The sequence below is a fragment of the Sinohyriopsis cumingii genome, chromosome 17, assembly GCF_028554795.1.
Source record: "Sinohyriopsis cumingii isolate HCF-2022 chromosome 17, ASM2855479v2, whole genome shotgun sequence".
Taxonomy (NCBI): domain Eukaryota; kingdom Metazoa; phylum Mollusca; class Bivalvia; order Unionida; family Unionidae; genus Sinohyriopsis; species Sinohyriopsis cumingii.
The window spans coordinates 112,068,114-112,090,643 of record NC_142977.1 but is presented as its reverse complement, the minus strand read 5'-3'; the positions used below and the strand labels follow the sequence as shown (position 1 = coordinate 112,090,643).

The 22,530-nt window shown below is 36.7% G+C and overlaps 1 protein-coding gene across 4 annotated transcripts in view; it reads right to left on the bottom strand.

Annotated features, from left to right (window-relative positions):
• The window catches only part of LOC149779680 (uncharacterized), a 99,770-nt gene extending 77,637 nt beyond the window's left edge, over positions 1-22,133 (bottom strand). For 2 of the 4 annotated variants that reach the window (XM_089940516.1, XM_089940520.1), the window contains exon 1: positions 21,916-22,133. The gene's annotated coding sequence lies outside the window, so the exon portion shown is untranslated. Of the gene's footprint in view, positions 1-18,066; positions 18,154-21,747; positions 21,832-21,915 lie in introns of those variants that run through there. The other 2 variants (XM_089940517.1, XM_089940519.1) reach the window with 2 other exon arrangements.
• Between the last annotated feature and the right edge of the window lie 397 nt (positions 22,134-22,530).

Sequence of the window (22,530 nt, the reverse complement as noted above, 5' to 3'; positions counted from 1 at the left end):
AATTGTTGAAGATATTAGAAATACTGAAAAAGAAAAATTACCTGAAATGATATTATTTGGTATATTTAATAAATCTGGTATTTTAAAAACTAGTCATGAAAAAGTAAATGATGATAATTTTATTAAATGGATATATCGCGTATATTACAACAAAAAACAAGCTAGAGGTCCAGAATACGAAAGTCTTCATGAAGAAGTAAAAAGACTTTATAAAGAGAGAATGAAACAACTAAAACAAGAACAACTCTCTCAGTATCAACTTCCTCCACCTCTGCAACAGATAGAACAACAACAGTCTTCTTTGCCGAAACTTAAAGAGAAGTATCTTAAAAGAGCAAGAAGATCCTTATCTAAAGACACAGAGACAACAGAAAAAAGAGATCCTGACGATGATCCTCCTGGCGCTGTAGGAAGTGGTTTTTTGACTGCATCAGGAGAAAATAATTTTGTTTGTCCTGATAATATCCTCAATGACGTGTCACGGTTAGAAGTTCTGATAGGGGGGAAACGTGCAGGAAATAACTCACCAGAAATAACCAATGAAGCAACTGATATTTGCCGGCGACTATTTCAAGGTGGTATCATGGATATCGGCGTTTACCGAGAACTTATTGATGAGCTCGTTGATGATTAGTCACCGCGATTAGATAAATGGTAAATGAAATAAGATGATCGTACACAATAATCATCGTAAATCCGTATCGGTCAGAGCGGTAAACTCACGATTACCAATCTATAGGGTTATTTACGGACATGGACTTGGTGATGTCATTCAGGGATTATTTACAAGGTTAGCCCCAAAAGCAGCGCCTATTGCAAAACAATTATCGATGAAAGCTATTGATATTGTTCGTGAAAAAGCTCCTGGTGCAATTGTCAATGTTGCTGGTAAGGCGTTCTCGGCGATCAAAGATAGACTAGCACGATTATTGCGACGAAAACGACAACCACCAGTGAAACTGGCAAGTACTGATATTATGCCCGCAGACGTAAGTAAAATAATAAATCAAGCTGCAAATCAAAAACTAGCAGCGTTAGCAGATCAGGGACTCGGTGAATCGGGAAATAATATCTCAAGTTTGGTATCCGGAAGTGGAATTTTCCGAATGCGGTAATCAACGTGTTAGACGAAATAATTATAATAAAATGTTCAAGCGCGTATCCGACACAGCATTTGACATGGAAGCACCTGTCCTTAAAGATGAATCAGTACGTGATTATCAGTTTTATTCTTATGAAGCACGAGTACCAGATCAACGTGGAAGAATTGAACTACAAGTTCATGACACAAGTAGATATTTTCTACCCGCTGAGGCTTTTATTGAGGTAGAAGGTACAATTATAAAAACGGATGATACTAATTATGCAGGTGCAGTAAAAATTGGTTTTGTCAACAACGGGATCATGGCATTATTTGATAGTGCCACGTATATGATTGATGGAAAAAATATTGAATCGATTGAGAAAGATGTAGACGTTGCTACAACAATAATTGGTCTAGCAAGATATTCTGATGATTATACAAGATCAGCAGGTCCCACAATGATGTTTGTAAAAGATAACTCCAATCACCCCGAAAGCGATCCATATAATATAAGACAACCAAGAAACAATGCCAATAACGCTGATGCTGATGTGTGGCCAGTGGTTCATGGTTCTAATGAAAATTTTAACTTGGGATTTGCAGCGCGTAGAAATATGTTGTCAGGAGGCAATAGAGGTTTTTCATGTACAATTCCACTATCGCACATTTTTGGATTTTGTAGGAATGTTAAAAGGGTTATTTTTGGAGCTAGACACACGGTTGTTCTTGTAAGAAAGGTTAATGATAACGACGCTCTGTGGAGACCTGTTGGTGATGCTGGTAAAGTAATATTATCGAAACTTTCACTGTGGATGCCGGTAATGACTCCAACGATCGCAGAAGAACAAAAATTGATTTATTTCATGGACACAGGTGGTAAATCCTTGTTGTCATGGTTAATAACAAGCACAGATAGTATGCAAACTAACGTTAACGGTCAGTTTACATGGCATATAGCATCACAACAAGGTGTTTCTGCACCACGGCATATTTTTATTGCGTTTCAGGAAACTAATCGTTTAAACTCACAAACTCACTCTCATAAGATATTTAACCAACTAGGTCTCACAAATATTTCCTTACGGATAAACGGACAACAAGAACCAACAGAGAATATACAACTAAATTATGCACAAAATCATATAGGACGTGCATATCATCGTTTGATGTCATTTATAGGACATGATCAAAATGTAGATACTGGGTTGCAAATATCACAATATGAATTCAAAACCTTGTACCCGATTTATTATTTCTCACTGGAGCATCTTGATCTATCAAAACAATCTGTCGTTGATATACATCTTAAAGCAACATTAGATACAGGTAATGTTGATTACAGAGCAATCGCGGTTATTCTCAGCGATAAAGCCATGTTACTTGAAGGTGGTAGTGGTCGAATGAGAGTCGTTGATGCACCAGTGGAAAATCTTTAATCACCATTTGGAAAAATGGCGAGTATTATCATAAAATGCCATATCAACACGTTAGTGTCAGTCTGACTCACGGTCAGATTAAAAACCTTCAATCAAATTCAGCAAAAAACTGCGGAATGAAAATATCACTAAAGCGAGATCAGATCACGGGTGGTCAAAATAAACTATCATTATCAGAACGCCAGCTTAAACATTTCAACGACGCTAAACAATCAAAAACAGGCGTCAAACTCAATCTCTCTGCGGGTGCGGTTAAAGACTCAATTAAAACAGGCGGTATTTTTCCACTCCTCGCGGCTATTCCAGCGTTAATAGCTGCTGCCGCGCCAACCGTAGCAAAAGCAGCCGCGTTAGGTGTTGATGGAACAGCTGCTGGAATGGCTCTAAAGAAAGCAACAGGGCAAGGATACAAAAAAAAGGGACGCGGCTTAAGATTGCCAGGATCTCGTTGGGGAAGAGGTCTAAGGCTTCCACGTTAGACGTTCCAGCATCAAATTTTGATTTACTTGATGCTGCTAAACGATTAAAAATAAAAGCCTTTAGAGGTGTTTTCATGCGAGATCAATTACCAAAACAACCAAATAAACTCGAAACAGGTATTATTAATCTCGACGAACGTTCCGGACCTGGTACTCACTGGGTATCATACGCGGTTGATCCACGTGGAATCGTTTATTTTGATTCATACGGGTTAGCTCCACCTGTTGAATTTATCAAGTATGTTGCACCACTTCACGCAAGAACCTCTGGTTCCAAAGTTTGGTATTCAACGCTACCCACACAAACAATGACAGATCCGCCAATATGCGGCCGTGAAGTAATTAATGTACTTGACGCTATATCAAAATCATCCAGGCCGCCACATAAAGTCGTGCATGATTATACAAGCAACCGATTCGTTTTAAACAACAGGTCTTATTATAATGGTTGATATTTACGGAAGATCTTCCTCACGCGCTAAGAAAAAGCCCGGCGACATTGATCTGTCGAAGTACGCGACTAAGGATGACCTCGCTGATATTATGAACCTGCTGGAGTTGACCCAGATGAGGTTGTTATTTTTCAGGATCGACATGGTAAACTAAAAAGCAGCAATATCAAATGGAATGATATAATTCGACGAGTACTTGGTGCAGTTACGGATAATATACCCGTGTTTACTGACAGCGGCAGAATCAGGGATTCAAGTATATCGTTTACAACCATCAGAAATCAAATTACGGCAGCTGTTGCTAATCGCGTAAAAAATACCGGTGACACAATGACAGGTGAACTTAGCATGAACGGAAATAAAATAGTAGTTTTAGGAGATCCAACATCCGGTGAAGATGCTGCAACGAAAAAGTATGTTGACATTAGCTATGGTATCGTAGATAATAAATTATCCACGCTGCGAGCCGAGTATGATGTTCACGTAGGCGCTTTTGGAAGATTTGGAAGAAATTTTCAAAAAACCGACGAATCCATAGATAAATTCTTCGGCACTCCGCGCGCCATTGACATGAAACTCGTTGATATCAAAACTAACCTAGACACAATCAAACAAACACAGCAAAACATCGTAGCGGGAATTCCTGAAATCGTTAATAAAACCAATTTGATTAAAATCTCAGCCGGAATAACTTCCGGGCATATTACCAACATCGTATGCACGGTATCATCGGGATTTGCAACATGGTCGCAGCAAAATAATACTATCAAATATACTGCAACAGTCACTGGCGTGTACAGGCTGTCTGTGTTCAGTGCTGCAAAATTTGAAATATTTACAACGTATCGATGGCGTCATTCAACTGATAAGTTTTCCGGGGTTGTATCTGTCATATTAAATAACGGAACCGAGGAAATATTTATTCTGGAAGCGGCTGATAAGAAATTAACCGCAACATCCTTCTGGTGGTGTTTGGAATTTGTAGCTGAAACACCTCAATTGGTTACGGCATAAAATATAATGAGTGCTATCGACGTTCAAGGATTTAGGTACAATCAAGCGCGTGAATGGCAGGCAGCGTTGAAAGATCGAGTCGAACAATATACAGTAAAAATAAAAAAGTATCAACGACGATTAGTTATCATCGACGTTGTTGTTTATTCGGTATCCGCTGTTGTTGCCGGAAGCGGAATAATATTATCCGCGGTAACAATGATGGCACCAGTAGCTGTGACTATTTGTGTTTGTGCAACTACGACAATTGCAGGTGTGCTTAATATCGTTGCAAAAAAAATATGTACTTGCACGAATGAAAAATTATCCGATTACAAGATAAAATTACACATAGCAACTGTCGCATACACGAGGTTATCCTCGTTGTTATCAGCGAGTCTCAATGATGGAATTATATCCGATTTTGAGTTTTCGATGATGATCAGGGTATACAATTGCGCTGGTATTAAAGGTACGAGTATCATTAATGACGGTATTACTGCAGCAGATCGTGACGAACACAACCCCGCACAAGACCACGATGATCTCGCTAAGCTCGATTAATCCTGAATTTGACATCAATTTTCCAACAGCAATTCGCGCGAATGAAATTGCACTAGCACAATTTCGAGTATATTACAGCTGGCCAAATATCAGATCGAGATCATTTAATGGTACACCAGCAAATAATTCGCTTGTATTTGCTGATAAAAACAAACCCGATGGAACACCTGACTGGGTTGTTGTTGGAATACCAACTGGTAGTTATGAGGTCGAACAAATAAATGATGAATTTGCGCGTAGAATAAAATCAATAACCGGAAAAGAAGCAAAAATATCAATTAATGTTCATGAGCCGACGCTGTCCTCGACGATTGAAATAAACTCGCCTGATTACGTCGTTGATATTTATCAATCTTCAATCAGATCCGTGCTAGGCTGGCCTGAAATAACACCACAAATACCTGCACAGATACCAGAACCAACTCGGGCTGATTTTACATCGACGAAGAGTTTTCATCATAATATTAAAATGAATTACACAAGTTTTTGGTGGAACATAGAAAAACGGGTATGGGATAAACGTGATCAATTTCGTGTTGAGCGAACTGGTGAACATTATTGGCTTTTACACAACGCTGATGACGGTAATAACCTGTATAATTCATTTTACGATATAAATATCAATAATGTCATTAATATCATAAATTCAGACCATAAAGAACAACTAGATAATTTACTTGTTCTTTTTCATGAATATTTGTCTGATTTGACATCTACGCGTGAAGAAATTATTAAACGAATAGAAATTTTAAATCATATAGCTGATACCATTGAATATTTTCATAACAGAATCATAAACCTGGTTTTTGAATCATCAGGCGATTATAGAAGGTTTTTCGCAACCAAATACAAAATAACCGAAGCTGACATTGTAACGTTTAAGTTCCCTGATTATGATCCAAATGGATTAAGAAAATCTGTCAATGATGTCATTGATGATTCTTTCCTAAAATACTTGATGCATGGACAAAAATAACTCCACCAGCAACTGTTCTTAGATATAATAATGATCCCCTCGGCGGCGGCAGACACGTATCTCCGGGAATCGTTAATCTAGTTTGTGACGTAATCGAAGGCAGTTATCAAATAGATCTTGGAAAATCAAATCAGGCTCAACAAGGATACATCCTATACACGTTCACACCACAAGTCCCCCCTGGCGATTTGATCGTACAAGTACCAACCAATCCTGTTTATCTACGCACACATAATCAGTATTTGTCACGAATAAATTTCAAACTCACAGACCACCTTAATCGCTTAATTGACCTACGTGGAGAAGAGCTTGTAATAAATCTGTATGTGAAATCGTAGATCTTTGATTTTAAAGATCCAGCATGTGAGGGTTTTTATACACTTGAAAACGCGCGTTTTCAAAACACAGAGCAATTTAGTTATTGATGAACACGGAAACGAGGATTTCTTATTAACACAAGAACAGTTAAATGAACTCCGTCGAGATCAAGCACACTCCTGCATCAAAGTCGATCAACTTAAATAAATAAATATATCTGATGAGGTAATTCATCTTTTTTAAAATGTTTTATTTTGTTCTGATTTCACATAAATCTGAGTACCAACAGTTATAAATTGCATAAATCTGAGTACCAACAATTATAAATTGCATAAATCTGAGTACCAACTCACCCATCAGAGTTATAAATAAAGTAATAATTCAGAAATAAATAATTTGCAAAATTAAGAAATTTGTACAATTTTGTAAATTTGATGGGGTAAATGGTAGCCAAATTAAGAAATGTGTACAATTTTATGTTTTTGATGGGGTAAATGGTAGTCAAAATTAAGAAATTTGTACAATTTTGTAAATTTGATGGGGTAAATGGTAGTCAAAATTAACAAATTTGTACAATTTTGTAAATTTGATGGGGTAAATGGTAGTCAAAATTAAGAAATTTGTACAATTTTGTTAAATTTCAGTAAATAAATCAATTAGTTCAGTAAATAAATAAATTAATTCAGTAAATAAATAATTTGTAAAATTAAGAAATTTGTACAATTTTGTAAATTTGATGGGGTAAATGGTGGTCAAAATTAAGAAATTTGTACAATTTTGTTGTATTTTGTGAAATAATTAAGAAATTCTTCATTTTGATGGGGTAAATGGTAGTTAAAATTAAGAAATTTGTACAATTTTATGTTTTTGATGGGGTAAATGGTAGTCAAAATTAAGAAATTTGTACAATTTTGTTAAATTTCAGTAAAAAAAAACAAATTAATTCAGTAAATAAATAATAAATAATAAATCTGAGTACCAAGTAGCCCATCAAAATTATGAATACATAATAATAAATCTGAGTACCAACAGTTATAAATTGCATAAATCTGAGTACCAACTAGCCCATCAAATTCAGAAAAAATGAATAATAAAGCAGAAATAAATTGCATAAATCTGAGTACCAACTAGCCCATCAAATTCAGAAATAAATAATAATTCAGAAATAAATAATAATTCAGAAATAAATTGCATAAATATGAGTACCAACTCACCCATCAAAATTACAAATTGCAACCAACTCACCCATCAAATTCAGAATAATATTTCTGATCAAAGATCTCAGTCATCTTCATCGGAATTACTACTTTGGATCGTTTCACCAACTAGGTTACTCGCTAACATAATTTTTCTTAATAGTCTTATGCGAGTACTAATTGTTTTCTTTTCCTCGTACTCGTGGGATAACAGCGATCTAATTTTTTCCACTGCGGCAGAGAGAGGAAAGAATTCCTTCACCTGATTATCTTCTACGGTAGCTAGCGACTGATACATTGCCGCCTGAATCCGTTTTATGAGCTTATATTCAGATGATAGTGTGTGTATTCCTTGGTTTTTACGTTCTTGTAAAATCTCAAAATCAGAAACTATTTTTTCAGGATTTAGTTCATTAGATATATTAATTCCATCTTTTTCCAATTTTTTAATAGCAGAAATAATGTCTTTGATATTTTCATGGTTCATTATATAATATATAAATCTTTAAAATAAAAAAAATTTATCCCTACAGAACCCCTATCGAGTGTTTAGCGAGTTCGTCGGGATGTTTCAAGGACAGTACAGCCAAGAACTCGCAGATTGCCATCGCATTCTACCAAGTTCACCAGGCACACGAAATATTCCTTCTACGAGAGCTTCTAACCCGTCAAACAACAGTCTAGAGGCCCAAGAAGGGGGACGGCACAAACATATATTATGAATGAACCTTTAGCAGGTTCAGTAAATATGTAATGAGATGTAATGAATGAATGAATGTAATGAGATGTAATGAATGAATGAAATGAATGAAATGAGGCCATTTTCTCCGCTGTCAGAACACCCACCCACCAAATAATCAACCCGTGGGAAATACAAAAACATGTATCTACCACGTTTGACATGGTAGGATGGTGTTCTGACAGCGGAGAGGGGCTGGCGGTGCCCCAATTAATTATAAAAATCGCAATTATGCGTACACCACCGACAAGTTGTCAGCCATGGGGATTCGATCCTGGACCTCGAGCGTCACAGTCCAATACGATACGGATTGAGCTATCAAATCTTATTACAAACATATGTTTCGAAAGTTAATATATAACTAAGGAACTAATTTCAAATATATTTACACTAAAATAGCGGAATAATTTCTACACTTAAATAACTGCCCCTGCATTAAAATAACGGTTTCTGAATTATAACAACGGTTTCTGAATATATCTGTATTATGCAGACTGCAAAACCTGCGAAATCAATAACGGATTGTGAAATACGCCTGTACGCCATAACAACGGTTTCTAAGCTGATTGTAAATGCAGCATAGACAGCTACTTGCGGATCAATAACAACGGTCAAGTTGCCTCAGTTTCTCGCTATGTTGTATGATGGGAAATTTCTATTTTGTAAGTTAGAAACCATAAATATACTTCTGCGAGTAATTAATTACGACGTAAGTGGTTAATCTGACCATAAAAATCGGAAATTTACGAAGAAAACTATATATTACAAAGTAATCTCCCTTTTACATAATTAAAAATTCAGTAGTATAAGGGGGACATACACCGTCTAATAGAATTCAATGTGGTGATGATAGTTATTGATACTGAAAGGTGATTTTCTGCTTATATTTCTTTGAGAAAGTAGATTTGGTTATATTTTCTGCGACGTATTTTACCGCACGCGAGTTAATATCAAAATATTTCGCAGCCGCGTTCATAGATTGAAATATAATTTCTTTGCCAGTTTCTGTGTTTGTAGCCTTGATTACCCTTCTAGAAACTGTCTTACATCTTCCAGTATTACCACGTGCAGAGTTCACGCTTTGCGTGACAACACGAAGGTTGGATAAGGAGTTGTTCTGAGGATTCCCGTCAATATGATCAATAACAAAACCATCTTGGATCAATCCGTTGTGACACTCGAAAATAAATCTATGACAGAGATAATTTTTCCTTCCAGCAGTAAACATTAGATAACCAGTATTAATGACAAAACCAACCGGTCTTTTAAGCATACAATTTCTGATCATACCATAAATATTTGATTCGTAGTTTGTTACGACAGGATGTGGGATAAATATATTTTGCTCCATATATGATAATATTATTTGTTTAAATCATTATTTGTCTGAAAACTTAGTTAGATAATCCTCCACGGATTTTATAGCATTTTCACTATTATTATTTTTCTTGTCATAATATCTTTTAAGCTCTCTGTATCGTTTTCCCCCGCACTTTCCACATAATTTTTCCTCGCACTCCAGTACCACATCGCAGACATGGTATTGGTTCTAAGCTTCCACGGTTAACGCACTGCATGTGTTGTCCGCAGAACTCCTTTTTACAGGATTTATTACAACGAGTTAATGAACCCACCATGAGCCATCTGCATTGAGACATTGTATACATAATATTTTAATTTAAATACTTGTCTGAAATATAGTATGAACGAATTCGATAGATTATCCCAAATAAAGCCCTGGAGCGTGGATAAATTCAACCTCGACAGAATATCTCCAGACTTACCAGTACGAGATCTGGTTGATCCGAAAAATAAAAGTTTGATTAATAAAATTCACAACGCCAAGAAAGAATTTCACACAGATGGTGCATCTCATGTCTGGTCAACGTTCAAGATTATATGCAACGGCGCCATTAACGCTATGATGAACGACAAACGAGCAGCAATTATCATTAACTATCTTGATAATCGCAAGTATCTTTTCAGAATAAAATTCGTCGTGTTGACAGAAACAAATGATTGGATTATCCGTGACAAATATGATCATGTCCACGGTAATAAAAAAACTGTCGTACTAAGTAAAGATTCCAAACCAGGTCTATTGACAGGTATTGACAAACCGTATTATGAACGAGCATATCCTGAAACCGCGGTTATTTATGGAATCTATGTGATAAATGAAAAACCTAGCGTTGATAAACTAGCGCCGATGAAATTTTCAAAGATAAATTGTGTAGCTGAACGAGTAACAGAACATTTTACCGTTTCGACTCGTGGAAACGGTCTAACGGATAAGAGACGTAAAATAATAAACACGTGGGGAGAAATGGTTAAAGATACTGGTGCGTCTATTAAAGATGTCGCTGAGTTAGGAAAAAAATTAAAATTTCCAATAACCGTAGCGACGATAACAGGATAAATTTTGTATGAATCAAAATATAGATCAAAAGGAGCTTCGATCGAAATTATTGATCATAACGCACACGCGTGGACTAACGCAGTAACAATATTTCCACGAGATCAAACTGTTAAATGTTATCCCCCAGAATTATCTGATGGAGGCATGCTTGATTTTATTAACGAAATAAGTAAAAACGATCCTGTGTCAGTATGGTTATTTCAGTCTTGCGTGGAAGAAAATAATCAATTTGATCAGTTTATGAGACCAAATGGTGTTATTTATCGAACAAATCCTCTTCACGAGAAAATGAAAAATCTTGCACTGCAATACACTGATGACACTGACGAATTATTGAGCAACTGTTTTACTGTTTCGTCAGTTGCGGCTCATTTTGCTAGAAAGAAAAATTCGTGGAAACCAACTCGGTTTGATTTTCTCAATGACATAGTATCCAGTTGTGTCGAATATGGACACGGCGGACTATGGAATACTAAATACGATCACAGAGATGTTATTTCAGTTGATATGGTTGCGTGTTATCCGGGACGTTTTCTTGGATACGGAGATTGTTCTGTGTATTTTGAGCGATTCGGACATCCGACGCACGAAATGACGCGAGTATCGATAAATGGACCATTACCGGATTTTGACCTGACTGGATTTGCTCGTATCGAGTCATTCGAAATGTCTAAAGGACTCCATGCAATTTGTTATGTTTGGTTTGGAAAACATTTTTCAGAAAAAATGTGGACACCAATAGTATTATTACGGTATATGCTTGATTGCATGATGTTAATATCGCTTACGATCAGCGAAGCAATTATATCATATCGAAAACAAACCGAAGTTTGGTTACCACATTCGAATGAAACCGATTCGAAGGATCTTGGTAGAAAAATAATTGGCAAATTTACCCAAGGAGCAGAATATGATCACAGACGACATTGTACAAGATTGATCATGGACGACGCTGAGTTAGATTTTATAATCGCTGATACAACGAACATGAACACGTTTGTAAGTCGAGAAACAGCTTTCTTGTCAAATGGAAATAAACTAGGTACCATTGTGAGCTACATGGACGGTGAGTCACCTCAGTATACTCATTTAAGATCATCGATGCTCGCGTATGTTTCAATAAATCTATTATCGATGATAAATAAGGTTTCTACGCATGCCGTCAGAGTTGCTACTGATTCGTTTTATATAAGTGAAAAACATTCAATACTGTTAGAAAAATTAAACATAGACACTTATGCATCGTGGGGTTCGTGGAGAATAAAAAAGGAATATATGCTCGATTATTCCGAATCCGCTGATGTTGCGGTTAAAGATATTTACTGTAAAAAATATCAAACGTTGACAACTTCGTTGTTACCATCGACAAACGATCCAATAACTAGACACAAAACGGTTTATCTAAACGGACCTGGCGGCAGTGGCAAAACCACTCGAACTATCGAACTATTTCAGGACTCGGATATGATCGTGCTAACACCCACACATAGACTCACGCGAGAGATGAAACAACGCGGTGTTATTTCCTGTACTTATCACAGCTTTTTTCGATGGAAGGGTGATACATGGACATCTTTAAGGATGGGCGAGAAATACATTCCAAGGATTATAATATGGGATGAAATATGCACTGTACCGCTAGAAACATTAAAAACATTTCTTGATTGGTTGTTAACAAGAAATACTGCTGTGATAATGTGCGGCGATCACGGTCAACCACCACCTGTAGCTGGACCATCTCCACATGGATGGCTGAAAAATTTCGTTGATCACGCTGAAGAAATAACTGATGATCATAGAGCACTTGAGGCAGCGTTGAAGGAATTTAAAAAATTAATCAGACTACAACCGGATAAAATACAGTGTGAAGTAATGCGCGGGATAATTTCAGAAACACCCATGAAAGACTTTTTGCAAACGTGGCGACCAAACGATTTGATAGTTGCAAGTAGAAAGATAGTTCGTGATATACTTCAGCGGGAGTTGTTTCAGTTACAACGTGAAAAGTTTCCAACGTTGTCAGTTCCACTATGTTATCGACCAGCAGATACGCGACGGCAAAATATCGACGTTGATATACCAGGAGAGTCAAAGAGGAAACAGAATCTTGTATTGAATGATATTGTTGCCGTCGACGTTGATGTTGTTGAAGATGCTCTACGTGCTGATAAATCCCCGTGGACGCTCGGATACGCGATGACGATTCATTCATCTCAGGGATTAACTATTACTGATACAGTTGTTTGGATCGTTGATGATCACATCGAATGGTCGAACTTGGTTTATCTTGCAGTGTCTCGAGTTAGAGAAATATCTCAATTGAGACGGATCGTCATGGACTCGTCAGTGATTAGTGATGATGATGTTGACGGTGATATAATAAGAAAAAAATTATCTGGTTATAAACAGTGTGATAAAAAAAATAAACGCAATTTTGATCTTGATGTTGATTTTATTAATGCGCTGAAACAACAACAGAATAATCATTGTGCAAGTTGTAATTGTATAATGTTATGGCGGTATCTGAAAAATGATCCAAGACAATTTACCATAGATAGAAAAAATAACAATCTTGGTCATACACGAGAAAATATCATGTTGACCTGTCTTGAATGTAATCGACGTAGAGGCGCCAGCGCCTTGGGTGCTAGTTAAGTGATTTTGGTGGTAATTGTGTATCCGTGGGGATTACTTGTAATTGTTCACGTACAAATCCGCGTTGAGGAGCGGCCGAATCTAGTCTGTAGATTGCGGGTCTACCTGAGGATCTAGTTACGGTGGATATCTTATGTGTGGTAACACTCCAAATAGGATCAGTCGCTCTTTTTTTACCACCTTCAAGTTCGCCGGGCTCATATAAATACCTTACAGTGATATTACCTAATAATGGTTGTGCTGAAAGATCACGTCGTTGTGTAGGTATGTGCGCGCTTGCAATTGCATTAATAGGTTTCATGTTGGTTGTTCGAGTTACTTCATTATTTAACGCTGCTATCACATTTGATAATCTTGCCACCCATTCACGAGATCTTTTATCCTGAATAAATTCCTTCGCGTATTGATATCCAAATAACCGCTCGGCAAGTGTTCGATTAAATCGCTCAACAATTGCCTGATCACGATGAATTGCAGTATGTCCGCGTCGTATTTTGGTATTATGTTGTTTCATCAACGATGATACTGGACCAAGAAATTCCTTGCCAGGATCAACCTGTAGCAGCTGTGGCCATCGTAATGGTCCTAGTTGATAAATTCGTTTAAATGTGTCGGCTACGTCAGTTGATGTTTTATTCGTTAACGGTTCTGCTTCTTTATATCTACTTGCAACATCAACAACAGTTGGCGCGTATTTGTACATTTTTCTACGTACAGTATCATATGGTAAAAATAAAATATCAGCTTGATGAACTTCATTAGGAACACTGACACTGAAATGTGCAAATTGAATTTGCTTAGGACGTGGTAGATAAATTTTGCCATATTGCCTGCCTGGACAACCACGTTTTAGCAGTAGAATGTTTAACCGCTGCTGCATCAGCGAGTTTACCAATTGCTGCTTTACCCTTCCAGTATCCAATTGGTGAATAATAAATCGATTCCATTATATATTACCAGCCCCTAGCGCTAATTTACTTTTCATCGCAGATCTTACTAACCAATTAGCTAATGATTCTCTGATATTTTTATTTTTTACGGAATTTAATGCATGAATTAATTTCACATCTGCAATATGCCTATCTTGTAGATTTTTACTCTTATAAGCTACATCATGAAGATGACAAGCTCGATCAATAGCGTTTACTGGTTCCTCGCCTGGTTTTGGTTGATCCTGATTATCAAGCCTGATATCGAGTCGAGTACCAGGACCGCAATAATTATATCCTGGTAGATGTTCTTCTCCGCTGTATTTAGCCCATGGAGCACCTGGAAACTTTGACATCAAATTAGCAATATCACCACCGCGCCTATTAGGTAAAAACGAAAATGTCTTTCTACCGCATACAGAACATTTTCCACCATACGCTATTTTTTTATTTTTTGTTATAACCGTAGCTAAATCAGTGGTTGGAGTTTTAACTTTACAGCGTAAACAATGTAAATTCATGTTATAATATATATGGATATAATTGATTTCTCAGCAACTCGGCAGCCAGTTAAACACCATCCCGCACTACCGAATTCCATCAGAATGATTATCATGGGACCATCTGGATCGGGTAAGACGCAATTATTACTTAATCTGATAATGAGATGGTTGAAATGGGATAAGTTGTATTTGGTAGCACCATCTGTTGATGATCAACGATGTTATGAAGTACTTAAAGATTTTAACGAAAACGCGCGATTACTGGTCGAAAATAATGATGTTATAGAGTTTATAACAGATATTGATGAAGCACCGTCCGTTGATGTTTTAAACGGATTTATTAATAATTTAGTTGTGTATAATGATGTGATGCTAGATAAACAGTCAAATCCAGCTAGGATTTTTTCCCGTGGTAGACATAAAAATACCGATGTTATTTATGTTACTCAACGATACACACAAATACCAAAAGTGATCAGAGATAACTGTAATATTTTAGTTGTGTTTAATGGCGTAGACACACACGTTGCGAAATATTCATCAAACCTGGTGCAGCGGTGACATGGATATAATTAAATTCAGAAACTTCATTTCACGAGCGCAAACTACTCCACTCGGGTTTATAACAATAAATTTGCACGATCCTAGAACAAGATATCGTATTGGACTTGATAAAATATTTGGATAACAGGGGTGATGATAAAATTAAACTGAATTAAAAAGATATCATTGATATAATGAACAATTGTGCGTGGCTGCGTCAAGGAACCACTAATAAATGTGATAAAAAATGTCTTGGAGAATATTGCAAAAAACATAATTATCTTATAAAGAAAAACCCTCATGCTGGTCCACGAAGATGTGTTGGATGTAACAACGGCGTTAGAGGATTATATCAGATTTGCAAAAATTGCGGTGGAGATCGATACAGAAGTTTAATGATATATTACAGAAAAAGAAAAAACATAAATCCAAAAATAGAAAAACCACCATCAGAACTTGAATATTACTTGAAACATAGAACAAATTCCCAGGATTCAGATGAAGATTCCCAGGATTATTCAGAATAACATAGCAGCAGAGGGGGTTCGTCTACAATTATTTTGGGGACAAACAATAATCGTAGACGTGGTATTGACCTCTATGAAGGGTCACTATTTTTTTTGTTTAAAAACAAGGGTGACTATTCCCTAAAGTGGTCTGATCGCCCCCTCTGCTGCTACATGTGATCCAAGGCTGTCAAGCCCGTGCGCCCTTATTTGCATGGGAGACTGGTGGTATCTGTAGTCTCTCTGGAGACAGCAGTCCCTATATACATTCATGCCAAGACTTTGCACCTAGCTCTCTAGTCCTACAATGTAAGCCCTAGACCCTGATATTTATATTTTGGGCGTCGATGTCTTACTGCCTAAATAATGGCGCTGTGTAGCGTGTTTTGACGTCGACTGACATCGTAACTAAGTCAAATTTTCTGGAATATCACACACACTTGGCAACCCATAACGACGCTTTCTACAAATTAAAGTCATAATGTTTTAGTAAGACTATACTTACTCCGGTGTCTTTTTTCAAATAAATTCAAATTCTCTCACAAGAAAATGGACCTGTTTACAAGTTTCGTTGGCCTACATTTCAGTTGGAGGGAAAGTAATGGAAGCCTGGAATGCCGAAATCGGGTTAAACTGAACTAAATTTCTTTAACCATGCGAATAAAAATATATTATTATTGAAGAAATTGTTTAGATAGCTTCGCTACTTTCAAACTTCTTATTTTCATTTTAACCGATTTTGATATTCCCGGCTTCCATCGCAATCCAGCCAACTGAATTGTAGGCCAACGGAGCTTGAAAACATGTTCATTTGCTTATTTGGGAATTTGAATTTATTATGAAAAAGACATCAGAATGAGTAAAGTTTTACTAAAACATTAAAACTTTAATTTGTGGAAAATCGCCGATATGGGCTGCCAAGTGAGTGAGATATTCCTTGTTATTGACACATCGAAACACGTTAGACAGCGACGTTATTTTGGGCAGTAAGACCTCAACGCCCAAAACATAAATATCAGGGTCGAGGACTTCTAGCTCCCTGACTCAATTTACGTTTGTAGTGGACTAGCAGACAAATCTTTCACGAAAAACAGCAAAATGTTCCAGAAAGTTTTAAGTTTAGATGCTGATTCAACAAAACAATATTCTGCATATAGTTTTATTCTTTTATATAGCAGACTTTCGGCAATATCGAAACCATTGTGTTAATACTACATGTTGATGTATTCATGTGTGTGTGTGTGTGTGTGTGTGTGTGTGTTACGTATATGGTTGTACTTTACTGATTACCAGTTCCAAAAATGTCAACCTAGAAAACATTAAATAATGAATTCCCAGATGGTCTGACATCGAACACCGGACATGCATTGGCAAAGGCAAATGTAGCAACAAGGCAATTCAGGACGGATATATCAGGATAATTTCCAATTACCTGGTAGACTTCTGTGGTATCAGACGTGTTTAACTCATTTTACTTTCCAGAAACCTCGGCTGACGGTGCATTATCATGTTTCGCAAGAATATGAAAAGTACTTTTGTCGGGACTCAACCCATCAAATATGATCTGATATTGTCAGTTTTTCAATGTCGTTTTATAAAAGCATTCTTAGTGTCAATAAATATGTACAGATTGCCATACCTGATTGGACAGAAGCATCTTTTCATGTTTTACCTTGGTAGCAATGAAAGTCACAACGTTGCTAGGCGAGTCACCCCGCTTGTTATACGAGTCATTTACACCAAGTTTCATCAAAATTGGCTAGGTTGTTCCGAGGAAGAAGTTGAAATCAATTTTTGAAATGTTCGCTATGGACATCATACTGCTGCAAAGTGAGCCATGTCAGACACATTTCTAATAGAAAATATCCTAGAAAATATTCTTGCGATGTTTGATCAAAAATGATCCAGCTGTTCTCGAGAAGTTTAATAGACGTTTACCACGTGATTGCTGCTATGGAAATTACTCCTTTGCTTACAGTGCCACGCAGGACAAATTTTTAGGGCATGTTCTAAAAAATACTCCGGTCAACATTAACTGAAACTTGTCCCGTCGTTCTGGAAATGCAAGTTTCTAAGGGTTTTGGTGCTTGGTGGAGACACCGGACACAACTTGATATAAATAGTACAGCCCAGCCTGATCAAAATTGGTTCAGCCTTACCAGAGAAAACGTCGAAAATGGATTTTCCTACCGACTACTGAAAAAAATACACCACTCCCACATATGCCATTCGAGACCTAATTTTGATAGAGCATTTCCTAAGAAACATTCCTACCACGTGTGAATGAAGCTGGCTCAGAAGTCACGGAGAAGAAGTAAAACCATTTGATAAGGAAACCACATCGTTGTTAAAGGGTCACCTCTGAGAAAGAAAAAAAAAACTTTGAAAGAGAATGTCATAACAAAGATTAAAAACTGATCAAAACTGGCTGAACCGTTCTGGAAAACAAGTTGAAGAAGGTTTCCATTTTGCATGGTATGATTACTTCGCCGTTGCTAGGGTAACTACCCCAAGCAGATGGTATATATAAAAGGCATACAAGTTAGTGAACACAATACTTGATATATAGTGCAGTATAAAAGATGTTCAAAAAAAATTAAAATTACAGAATTGAAAAATACCTTTCGAAGGGAACGACGCTATGTTGCGCTCTACTGGACAACTCGAATTTTCTAGGAATTCAGAATAAGACTATATTTTTTTAACAGCTGTGTGTTGAACCCATAATTTTTAAGGAATCATAATAATTTCAAAGTGTTAGAGGTTATGGAAGAGCAGAAGTGTTGCCGCTATGGTCAGGTTAAGGAAAAATCTTGTAGAAACGTTTTATTAAACACTTACCATGATAATTACGCTACTAACGATTAAACAATGCACCATCGCCTAAATGTATTGGTAAATTCTGTCAAAGGATTAAATACAAAACGAACCAACTAATCATTATTGGATCCTTATTTTCATCTTTTTTTCTGAAATAAACAATACAAGAACAGAAACCGCTAACATCACATACCCCATCTCCATTGAACAAAACTGCATAAGAATGGGCATTTGTTTGCAAATAAGGTTGATTTTATGTAACTAGTAGTGTTTGTCTGCAATTACCAGTCTTTGTCCTTACAGTTATGCCTTGTTTGGTAACGAGTGTTGGTCGATACGAGAGAGCGAGAGACAGACAGACAAGGACAAAGTGTGTGTGTGTTTATAATGATGAATATTTCACTCTATACTGATTTCTCTTTGTAATTAGATTAGACTGCCAGGAATGGTGTGTGTTTTTCTGTAATTAGGGATCTTTATCGTTCGATATGTCTTTGCCCGTACACTATGGACCACAATTAGAACTCTCTTCACTCTGTACACTATGGACCACAATTAGAAATCTCTTCACTCTGTACACTATGGACCACAATTAAAACTCTCTTCACTCTGTACACTATGGACCACAATTAAAACTCTCTTCACTCTGTACTCTGTCATGGGACACGATAAAAGTTTTACCCCCAAAATTCAACACTGCACAATATGGGAGACAGTGGTGTTTGTGTATTCAGAATTAGCCCATAGTGCCACCCTATACTACTTTCAAAATATTTTCTCCAATCACTTAATATGACTATCTATTCCACTGAAACGTTACGATTTTTCTCTTAAAGTACCAATGCCGCCGTTACGTCAAACAATCGCGTCTGCACAATACTGAATCTTAACAGATATTGGTTCTAAACGACATTGGGTTCCGTTAAAAACTATTTAATATCCACGTTTCATCACATTACGAGCCACGTAATTTCTCCCTCGAACTGAGATACCCTGTCATTTTCCACATGTGTATAAATTAATCCGACATTGATCGGCGATATCCGTGCGTCAACCGGTTTCAGTCGAAAGCTGGTACATAAGATTTGATGAGGTTACCGTTGTAAACTTAAGAAGCTAATATCACGCTATTTCCTTCAGCCTAAGGTCGCCCTTCAGTATACAGTACAGCGCCCCAGATGATCACCAATATTCATCCGATTCTTTTTTATCTAATGCACGCTTTTTCTTCTCAAATCCGCTTTAAAACAAGCGGACCTATTTCCCTTCGTTCCCTCTCAAATCCATTTGTGCACCACTTGCCAATGGTGTTGTTGTTGTTGTTAGATTAGTTATTATCGGACTTTGTCCAATTAATCACTACTTTTGGAGAACCTACGAAAAATATCGGAGTTACGAGCGACTTTGTTTACTGAACCGCTTAATTCTAAATATAACATATGAACGTTCTTTAAACCTAATTATTACAACGAACAGTTTATGTCAGAGAGCTTTGTCAACAAATCGTTTCCTTCCTTCCAAACTGGAGTTAGATCGGACGAATAGTCAAATTTATCATAAACGACAGCATCTGGGCTTTAAATATATGTGCATTTAAAAACCCAAATTAGCTCTACTATTTGTGTCACTAAAACACGTTATTCTTGGCGTTAATTATTGTAAAAACCTGATAGAAATACAATACGTAGCGTCAAAGGGATTTCACATTAATATCGGTCATTCAATTCTATTCATAGAACCAAAGATAGCTGTCAGAGTTACAAAACATATGTACACTAAGTCCCTTCTCGCTGATATCATACATGGATTACCGAACATAACAATTATCGTACTTCGAATGGACATTCATGGAAACTGTATTTGTAACTATCATATTTTTCTTGTTACAAATATTACACTAATCAACCCTATCTGTTGAATATACTCAAAAGACATTTCTATTTTGATATTGCCTTCTCAATCACTGCCCCCACCTAACCCTTTCCAAAACACTTCTGATGCGATTTCTAATTTACGATGAGTTATCCATGCTCTAGGCATCCCAGCCTTGATCTTGTTTGAAAGACTCCAAAATTTGATGGATTCGAATTTTACAAAGTAAATTTAGTTTCTTGCGAAAGACACAAACAATAAGCAGCGTACAATAAGACATGATGACAAAATCGATATGATATAAACATAGTTTAAGGAACGAACCATTTAATCTCGGGGGTGGGATGAGTAGGCAGCGCATTTACTTTTCAAACCATGACATCTTAAGATATTGTTTTCAATTTATTTAATAGAATCATTTATTTCTTTACAATAAGAGAAGGGCATTTTATCAAACTACTTGGTCAACAAAAAACAACAGAATCCCAACACACCGTCAACACTCACCCCCACCCCGCCCCACCCCAATTAAAATGATCGGTCCCTGAATTGTGCAGATTAAACGCCTTTCATTAGTCTTAGCCTGGGACTAATACAGTTCCAGGTTCAGTAAAGAAAGTAAAAGAAAAAATAATCAGCACACCCGTCTCCCTAGTTTGTGAGGATGAAACAGATTGTTTTTCCATTGAAACATTACTCGTTATATCAGTAACCTCTCTCAATTCACATGAAGAAATGCCACTGTGATCGTTTATTTACGTTTTAAGGCGTCTGATATATACAATATTTTTATCATCGCCCACCATACCCTCCTAAATTATGTTACAGTAATCGGGGTTCTGAATGTCATTTCTTCTAGTCGTATTTTATATTATCACACCTACATCCAACTACCAGAATTCTGTTATTACTGAAAGTGGAAGGGGTACTTCAGGTCACGTCTTTCTTTAATGCTTATTTTATCACACCCGCAACACCCCATCCCTAAATCCTGTACTTACCCTAATGAGATATCAAAAGGTCATTTCTTCTTTCTTTTGATTTATCTTATCACACAGGCAGCACTGTTACAACTTTTGACTAAACACTCAAGTTATAAAAAACTGGTGTTAAGTTATTACATTTATATAAGTTTTGCAACGGATACTTATAAGAATACAACATAACAAGGATTGGGATTTTATGCAGATTTCTGCATAAGGAAATTAAATGTGACGGTACCTTCAAGGCGCATACAATTACAGTATATAAAATTTCACTTACGACACGCAGCTGTCTGGTCTCTTTGTACGGTTACCTTTATTTCCTTCCTTTTTAAGACATTAAAACTCTTATGAGTATCAATTTCCTGCCACTTTGAAAACCTTTTTACATACCCGAGAAAAAGATATAACTATGACATGGTGGAGTACTAAAATGTGACTTATGTACCTGAATACTCTGGGTAAAGATCCATGTATTCCCTCCTGTTTCAAGGTTGGCTGTTTTCCAAATATGTGTTAGATCTCTCTCTCTCTCTGCCAATTAGTATTTTTCCACCTGACATCTGCTCTTCAACAATGACACAAAATATTGAAAATTTAACCTTTTACCTGTTTCTGGGAAGGAGCTGTGTGTGATTTACCTAGATAAACTTCATCGAAGCTTATCATCGTATGAGCATGGTAATTGTATGGGGATTTCCAATGATCCAATTATAGACCATACGCCTAGTTACGGTTGGGCGCTGCCATTTAATTTTCAGCAGGTAATGGAGGGGATCTTGGATTGATTTTGTTTTCAACCAGAATATTCTTACTTTTACCTCAAGATAATTTAGCGCTTTGAACTAAAATAATTAATCTATTTTGTTTTCTTTCTTTAAATCAAAGCACGACAATTTTTTTCTCAAACTATTTAACCGCAGGAATTTTTTTCTCCAAAAGTCCCAGGCCCTACCGCCACCCCCACCAAAAAAATAGTTCGGTCCCTTTAGGAAACGTGATGTAGAAGTAGAAACCAAACCATGTTGATCTCCATTGAAATTTGACAATTTTGCCAATGTTT